Source organism: Triturus cristatus, chromosome 4_2, assembly GCF_964204655.1.
Source record: "Triturus cristatus chromosome 4_2, aTriCri1.1, whole genome shotgun sequence".
NCBI lineage: Eukaryota > Metazoa > Chordata > Amphibia > Caudata > Salamandridae > Triturus > Triturus cristatus.
Genome location: NC_140586.1, coordinates 682,008,112 through 682,015,578, shown reverse-complemented (window position 1 = coordinate 682,015,578; position 7,467 = coordinate 682,008,112).

Here is a 7,467-nt window from a genome sequence, read left to right as displayed (position 1 = left end):
TGACAAGAAACATCGCATTGTGAAGCTTTTAACGTGCAAAACAGAATACGCTGTGTATGTGCTCCAATGCTCTTGTCCACTCAGATATGTAGGCAGTACCAAACTTGAGGTACATAAACGTATCCTACAGCATCTTAGAGCCATTGTCAACCAGGACAATACTTACCCGGTGGCACGCCATTTCAAGGAGGCACACCGCAGTAATAGTAAAGACCTGTCCTTCTTTGTCATAGATGCAGTACCAGCTAGCCGACGAGGAGGCAACAGGGAGGCGAAGTTGAGGCGGTTAGAAACAAAATATATACTTCAACTGGATTCTAAATCGCCAGGAGGTCTCAACATTACTGAGGATTTACATACGATTTTATATTAGGTGCCACTGCTCATTAATTGTACCCACCACCAACGTACTGGACGATAATAACAATGATGATGCTCTGTACATGTGGTCTCAATGTTGTGTTCTAGCCTATCAAAATATATGGATTTTATCTAAGGTTTTTATTGTAGTGGGATCACAATTTTAACCTTTTTATATTCTATTTATAGTTTTATCACCTGAGTATTTATTATTAGTGATATTGGTTACATCACCAATATGACGTACTTTTGTTAAGGCTAGGCAATACACATCCGCCTCTCCACCTCCTGGTCAGGAAGTACTACTTAGTACTGCACATCACACGACCCGTTTAACAATCATGTTAATATCAAAAAAATATAAAAACAATATTTTTTTTGGGGGGGCATTAACATGATGAGGTAGGATACATACGAGCAGCGATCTATCACCCCGTTGCGTATACATAGAGGTGGACCTCAATTCGATAGGCAGTAATTGAGGCTTTGGTCCAGGAACACTAGAAAGCCACAGTATACCTAACCACAGGGTTTTCCATACCGTACAGCAGCTTTTATGTTGAAAATTGCCATGGATTTACTATGTGGATGTCTAAAATGAGAATGGTGGTTGGGAGCAATCTGCTGTCCTCGTTAAATTGATCTACATATTTCGCACCTACGCAACAACCGTGACTTTTTATCATCAATGTTTTTAGCATTCGCATTTTCATATATGAATTTTAGAAGTATTTTACTATATGTCTTTGATGTTATGTTAAATTATTTGATGATGTGTTTATTTATTGGCGTTATTTGCACTGTATACATCTCCTCACTTTCGCACGCTGCAGGGATCTGCAGGGTACAATGGGGCAAGAGCAACATATCGTAGAGCATAAGGGGGATTCATCCCATTAGTAACAACATTACAGACTACTGGATGAATACATTGGGATTTAACCCGCGATTCATGATTAAAACGGACATTACAAGGATTTTATGTCGATAGTAGATGGATTTGATTTTTTTCAACACGCATTGATAATGTTGATTATTGCACAACTATGTAAACTATTTCAATGTGATGCGTTATAATTTATTTGCATTACAGTGGTTTTTTCATGTGATTTTGACTTTGGTAAACCTTTGGGTAATTTCAAAGCATGATATGAATTATGCCTCAAGTTGGTAGCATTTGAAACCTCAATCCATCAAAGTCTGTTGTTTATGTCTATACTGACATATACCACGTGTAGAGCTCTTGCCCTCCTATTTAAGGAAGTTGATTGATTGTATATGTTGTCATGTGAACAAGGCTCTTGAGGAGCCGAAACGTTATGGCGACTACTATGCGAGCAAGCGAATAAATTGCACTAAAGAATAACTGGTCCGTGTCTGTGATCTCTGGGTGTGAGGCTTCAACGATTCAGCCACGCCGAGTTAGCACTACCTGTTGGATATTTTCGGCCGAGTGGCGACGTACGGCCATTACACGAGACCCTTTCCACGATTGGACAACGCGAGTTACGGAGCCATTACCCGTTTCCCGGGCATTTTCAAATCCTTGGAAGAGGAACAGCGTTGGTCCCCCCTACAAGCAAACGGAGAAACGAGCTCAAGGCCGGAGTCACGGAGGAGTAACCCTCGGGAGGTGCCGAATCGGAGGATACGTCACGCCAGAGGTATTTACCCCAGTGAACAAGCCGAACTGTTTAATTCCGATTTGCGGGGGAGGAAAGTACATGTGCAGTTGGGGTCACACCGCGCAGGATCTTATTGAAGCATCAGCCGTGTATTCCCCCAACATTAGATTTTAGCCAATTCGAGGCATAGTGTATACATTATTACCATGTCAGCCGACAACATGAACGAACGTGAGGAAGCCGCACTGAAAATGTTTTCAGATGATCCCCTAACATCAGTCAACATACGGGATAAAAACAGCAGCGAACCCGTTCTGAGAAACAGCACAATCAAAGACAAAATTAAAATACTAGAAAAAAAGTTGCGTAGCGAGCAAAGCAAATGGTGGGAGGCGAAGTCCCTCCAAAGTTATCTGGATGTCAACCGGATTCCCCGAGGATTACGCATTTTAACGGCTCCCAATTACGAAAATCCTAATCCCGAGATGATGAAGGAGTGGGCGGCCAGCAATCTTGAAGCGTCAAGACGCCTGGTATTGATATTGGTCAAGTACGCTGAAATCGACAGAGCACAATTATTAAAGGAGATTGCTACTCTACAGGAGGATCTAGAAACCATCGAGGACAGCGAAGAAAAGAGCAAACTAATGGAAGAAATGAGAGAGAGGCTCAAAAAGGAGCAAAAAAAGATTATGGACAGAAAAGCCTACAAATTTCAAAGGGACCGCAACGACTATGAGCTGGGGCAAATCTTTACTTTCTCCAAGAAATATGACACCTACCGGGGCCCAAATACCAAGCATCCAAGCACACGCAAGGCTATAACGAGCAGCAAAGAACAAACTGACACGACTAGGTCAGATTTGAGCTCCTTTACCAGTAGTGGATCGGAATCAGACCAAAGATCCGAAAATCTTAGCGGTGCAGCAAAACCACACCCCGGGCAGGAGATTCATTTTTTATGCCAGGAAAGGATGCAATCTCTGCGGCCCCGAGCACAAAAGACCTACGGAGAAAACGCTCCAATTACAGGCGCAGGCAGAGGCACAGGGCGCGGAGGCGGCACCTACTACAGGAAGAGGGGCAGAGGCCAGTGGAAAAACAACAAGAATCAATGAATTCAAGCGTCAATGATACCACCATCATCAATCTTACGAACACTGTTCTAACTCAAACTGAAGAGAAAATACTCAAATTGGGCCTCTCTTTCGCAACCCAGTCTAATCTGAGTTACACGGACACAAGATTTGACACCTATAAAGCTATAAGAAAGCTGAAATTACGCAAATTCCATGCCATGCGTGAGTCAAATAAGCCAACTCCCACAATATCTGAGACCAGGGTCACGGGATCTGCTCTTGACCTTTCTATTCCAAGTGAAATCTTTGAGTTATGGCATAATGACGGAATAAATTCCTTGTCAGGCATCCAAACTGGGAATGAAGTTACCAGCCAGGTACCAGCCAGGAAACAGATATCACCTGCCACGCCATTTAAACCAGCTTCTACGTTTGTGCCAATTCTATTACGTGACTCCATAGATGTTTACAATGAAAATGTAACTGCACAGATCAAAGATCTTCATAGAAAAGTTAGTAACATGAAAAACAACTATGACGTGAAAAATGTCCAATACCACACGCTCATTCAGAAGCTGAATAAAGATAAAAGCATTGTAATACGGGGCAGTGATAAGGGAGGCAATATTGTACTCATGCCTAGATCGCAGTATGACAAGGAGGCCTACTCCCAGCTTAACAACAGACAGCATTATGAACGCAGCACCATGTCTACTCTTAAAACGATGCAAGTTGAATATCACAAGAAACTACAAAAATGGAAAAACAAATCTCTGTTAACCAATGAGGAATATACATTTTTAAAGATTGATCATCCTCAAGTACCATTCATTTATTTCCTCCCAAAAGTACACAAAGACATGGCCAATCCCCCTGGGAGACCAATCATTTCTGCTAGAGGTGGTCTCCTGGAAAAGACATCGGTGTACATTGACTATTTTCTACAGGGACACGTCAAAGCACTTGACTCCTACGTCCAAGATACGGGGGATTTTCTTTTCAAATTGCAGAAGATAAAATGGAAGGACGGATATTGGATGCTTGCTCTAGATGTCTCATCGCTATATACTAGCATAATACATCATGATGGCATGGCAGCGATTGAACACTATCTATCCAAAAGGGAGGAACATTTCACAGACCATACCAATATGCTAATGGAAATGTTAAAAATTTGCCTTAATAACAATGTGTTTATGTATAACAACTTGGTGTATCGGCAACTACAGGGAGTAGCCATGGGGGCCAGCTTCTCTCCAAGCTACGCCTGTTTACATATGGGGGCGTGGGAGGAGCTGGTCCTCAAAACTCAACATGGTGTTACAATGGATTCCCTTGTAGTAGCTTGGTATCGATACATAGATGATCTGTTTGTGGTGTGGGGCGGGAGCAAGGAAATGGCTGAGGAATTTATTATGTCCATCAACAAAAATAACCTCAACCTTAGCTTTACAGCTAGCATGAGCCAAAGCAGTGTTACTTTTCTGGACACTGAGGTTTATATATCTAATGGTGCCATTGAAACTAAACTTTTCAGAAAAAAGACCGCAGGTAACACAATATTACATGCCACCAGTGCTCACCCACAGCACCTCATCAATAGTATACCATACGGTGAGATGCTACGATTACGTAGGGTGTGTAGCAATGACACGGTGTTAGAAGAGGCACAAGCAGCTAGCAAATTGAGATTTCTACAACGTGGCTATTCAGAGAAGATAATTGATAGGGCCATTAATAAATCCTGCAGTAGATCAAGAACAGATTTACTTGATAAATATGACAACACGCTCAAAAGTGATACAGCAATACAAGTAACACACAAACAGAAAAATGATTTTAGAATCATAACAGGTTTTAATAAACAACATAAAGAACTGTATCGGATTTTCAACCGAAACTGGCCCATCTTACTCAGTGACCCCATTTTGGGTCCTACCCTACCACGTAAAGCAATTGTAACCTTTGGCAGGGCACCCTCCATGAAAGATCACATAGTGGATACCAACCCTGAAGTTATGGAAAAGACCAGCTGGCTTCAAACCAATGGGGGTTTTTTTAAATGTAAAACTTGCAAAGCGTGTACGCATGGGGTCAATACCAAGGAATATACCGATGGTTTTAGTGACAAGAAACATCGCATTGTGAAGCTTTTAACGTGCAAAACAGAATACGCTGTGTATGTGCTCCAATGCTCTTGTCCACTCAGATATGTAGGCAGTACCAAACTTGAGGTACATAAACGTATCCTACAGCATCTTAGAGCCATTGTCAACCAGGACAATACTTACCCGGTGGCACGCCATTTCAAGGAGGCACACCGCAGTAATAGTAAAGACCTGTCCTTCTTTGTCATAGATGCAGTACCAGCTAGCCGACGAGGAGGCAACAGGGAGGCGAAGTTGAGGCGGTTAGAAACAAAATATATACTTCAACTGGATTCTAAATCGCCAGGAGGTCTCAACATTACTGAGGATTTACATACGATTTTATATTAGGTGCCACTGCTCATTAATTGTACCCACCACCAACGTACTGGACGATAATAACAATGATGATGCTCTGTACATGTGGTCTCAATGTTGTGTTCTAGCCTATCAAAATATATGGATTTTATCTAAGGTTTTTATTGTAGTGGGATCACAATTTTAACCTTTTTATATTCTATTTATAGTTTTATCACCTGAGTATTTATTATTAGTGATATTGGTTACATCACCAATATGACGTACTTTTGTTAAGGCTAGGCAATACACATCCGCCTCTCCACCTCCTGGTCAGGAAGTACTACTTAGTACTGCACATCACACGACCCGTTTAACAATCATGTTAATATCAAAAAAATATAAAAACAATATTTTTTTTGGGGGGGCATTAACATGATGAGGTAGGATACATACGAGCAGCGATCTATCACCCCGTTGCGTATACATAGAGGTGGACCTCAATTCGATAGGCAGTAATTGAGGCTTTGGTCCAGGAACACTAGAAAGCCACAGTATACCTAACCACAGGGTTTTCCATACCGTACAGCAGCTTTTATGTTGAAAATTGCCATGGATTTACTATGTGGATGTCTAAAATGAGAATGGTGGTTGGGAGCAATCTGCTGTCCTCGTTAAATTGATCTACATATTTCGCACCTACGCAACAACCGTGACTTTTTATCATCAATGTTTTTAGCATTCGCATTTTCATATATGAATTTTAGAAGTATTTTACTATATGTCTTTGATGTTATGTTAAATTATTTGATGATGTGTTTATTTATTGGCGTTATTTGCACTGTATACATCTCCTCACTTTCGCACGCTGCAGGGATCTGCAGGGTACAATGGGGCAAGAGCAACATATCGTAGAGCATAAGGGGGATTCATCCCATTAGTAACAACATTACAGACTACTGGATGAATACATTGGGATTTAACCCGCGATTCATGATTAAAACGGACATTACAAGGATTTTATGTCGATAGTAGATGGATTTGATTTTTTTCAACACGCATTGATAATGTTGATTATTGCACAACTATGTAAACTATTTCAATGTGATGCGTTATAATTTATTTGCATTACAGTGGTTTTTTCATGTGATTTTGACTTTGGTAAACCTTTGGGTAATTTCAAAGCATGATATGAATTATGCCTCAAGTTGGTAGCATTTGAAACCTCAATCCATCAAAGTCTGTTGTTTATGTCTATACTGACATATACCACGTGTAGAGCTCTTGCCCTCCTATTTAAGGAAGTTGATTGATTGTATATGTTGTCATGTGAACAAGGCTCTTGAGGAGCCGAAACGTTATGGCGACTACTATGCGAGCAAGCGAATAAATTGCACTAAAGAATAACTGGTCCGTGTCTGTGATCTCTGGGTGTGAGGCTTCAACGATTCAGCCACGCCGAGTTAGCACTACCTGTTGGATTTATATATATATATATATATATATATATATATATATATATATATATATATATATATATATATATATATATATATATACAAAATCCACAAACGCTTCTTCCGGACAGCTGGCCCCTTCGGAAAGTGGCGTACACGCCGGCGAAGCAACCGGCAAAATTATCACCAAAGTTCAAAGATACGTGCGCTCTCAGGTCAGTAAACGACACATCCAGGTTATAATAGTGACCAGGTTTATTCCATAACGCGTTTCGACTGCGTCCGCAGCCTTGCTCACATGGAACCGTGTAATGAATAACTTTATGCAACTATATACAATGGACACAACTATTGAGGGCAGTGGAGTCAAAATAGGACTGTGTGAAAGACAGCGTCCGCCATCTTGGAAAGGTCAGCATAGGTAAACATTGTTAATAGCTTAATGCAATACAGATTCAAAGTACCGAAATGCATGAAAGACCAACAGTGCAGATGAACAAAT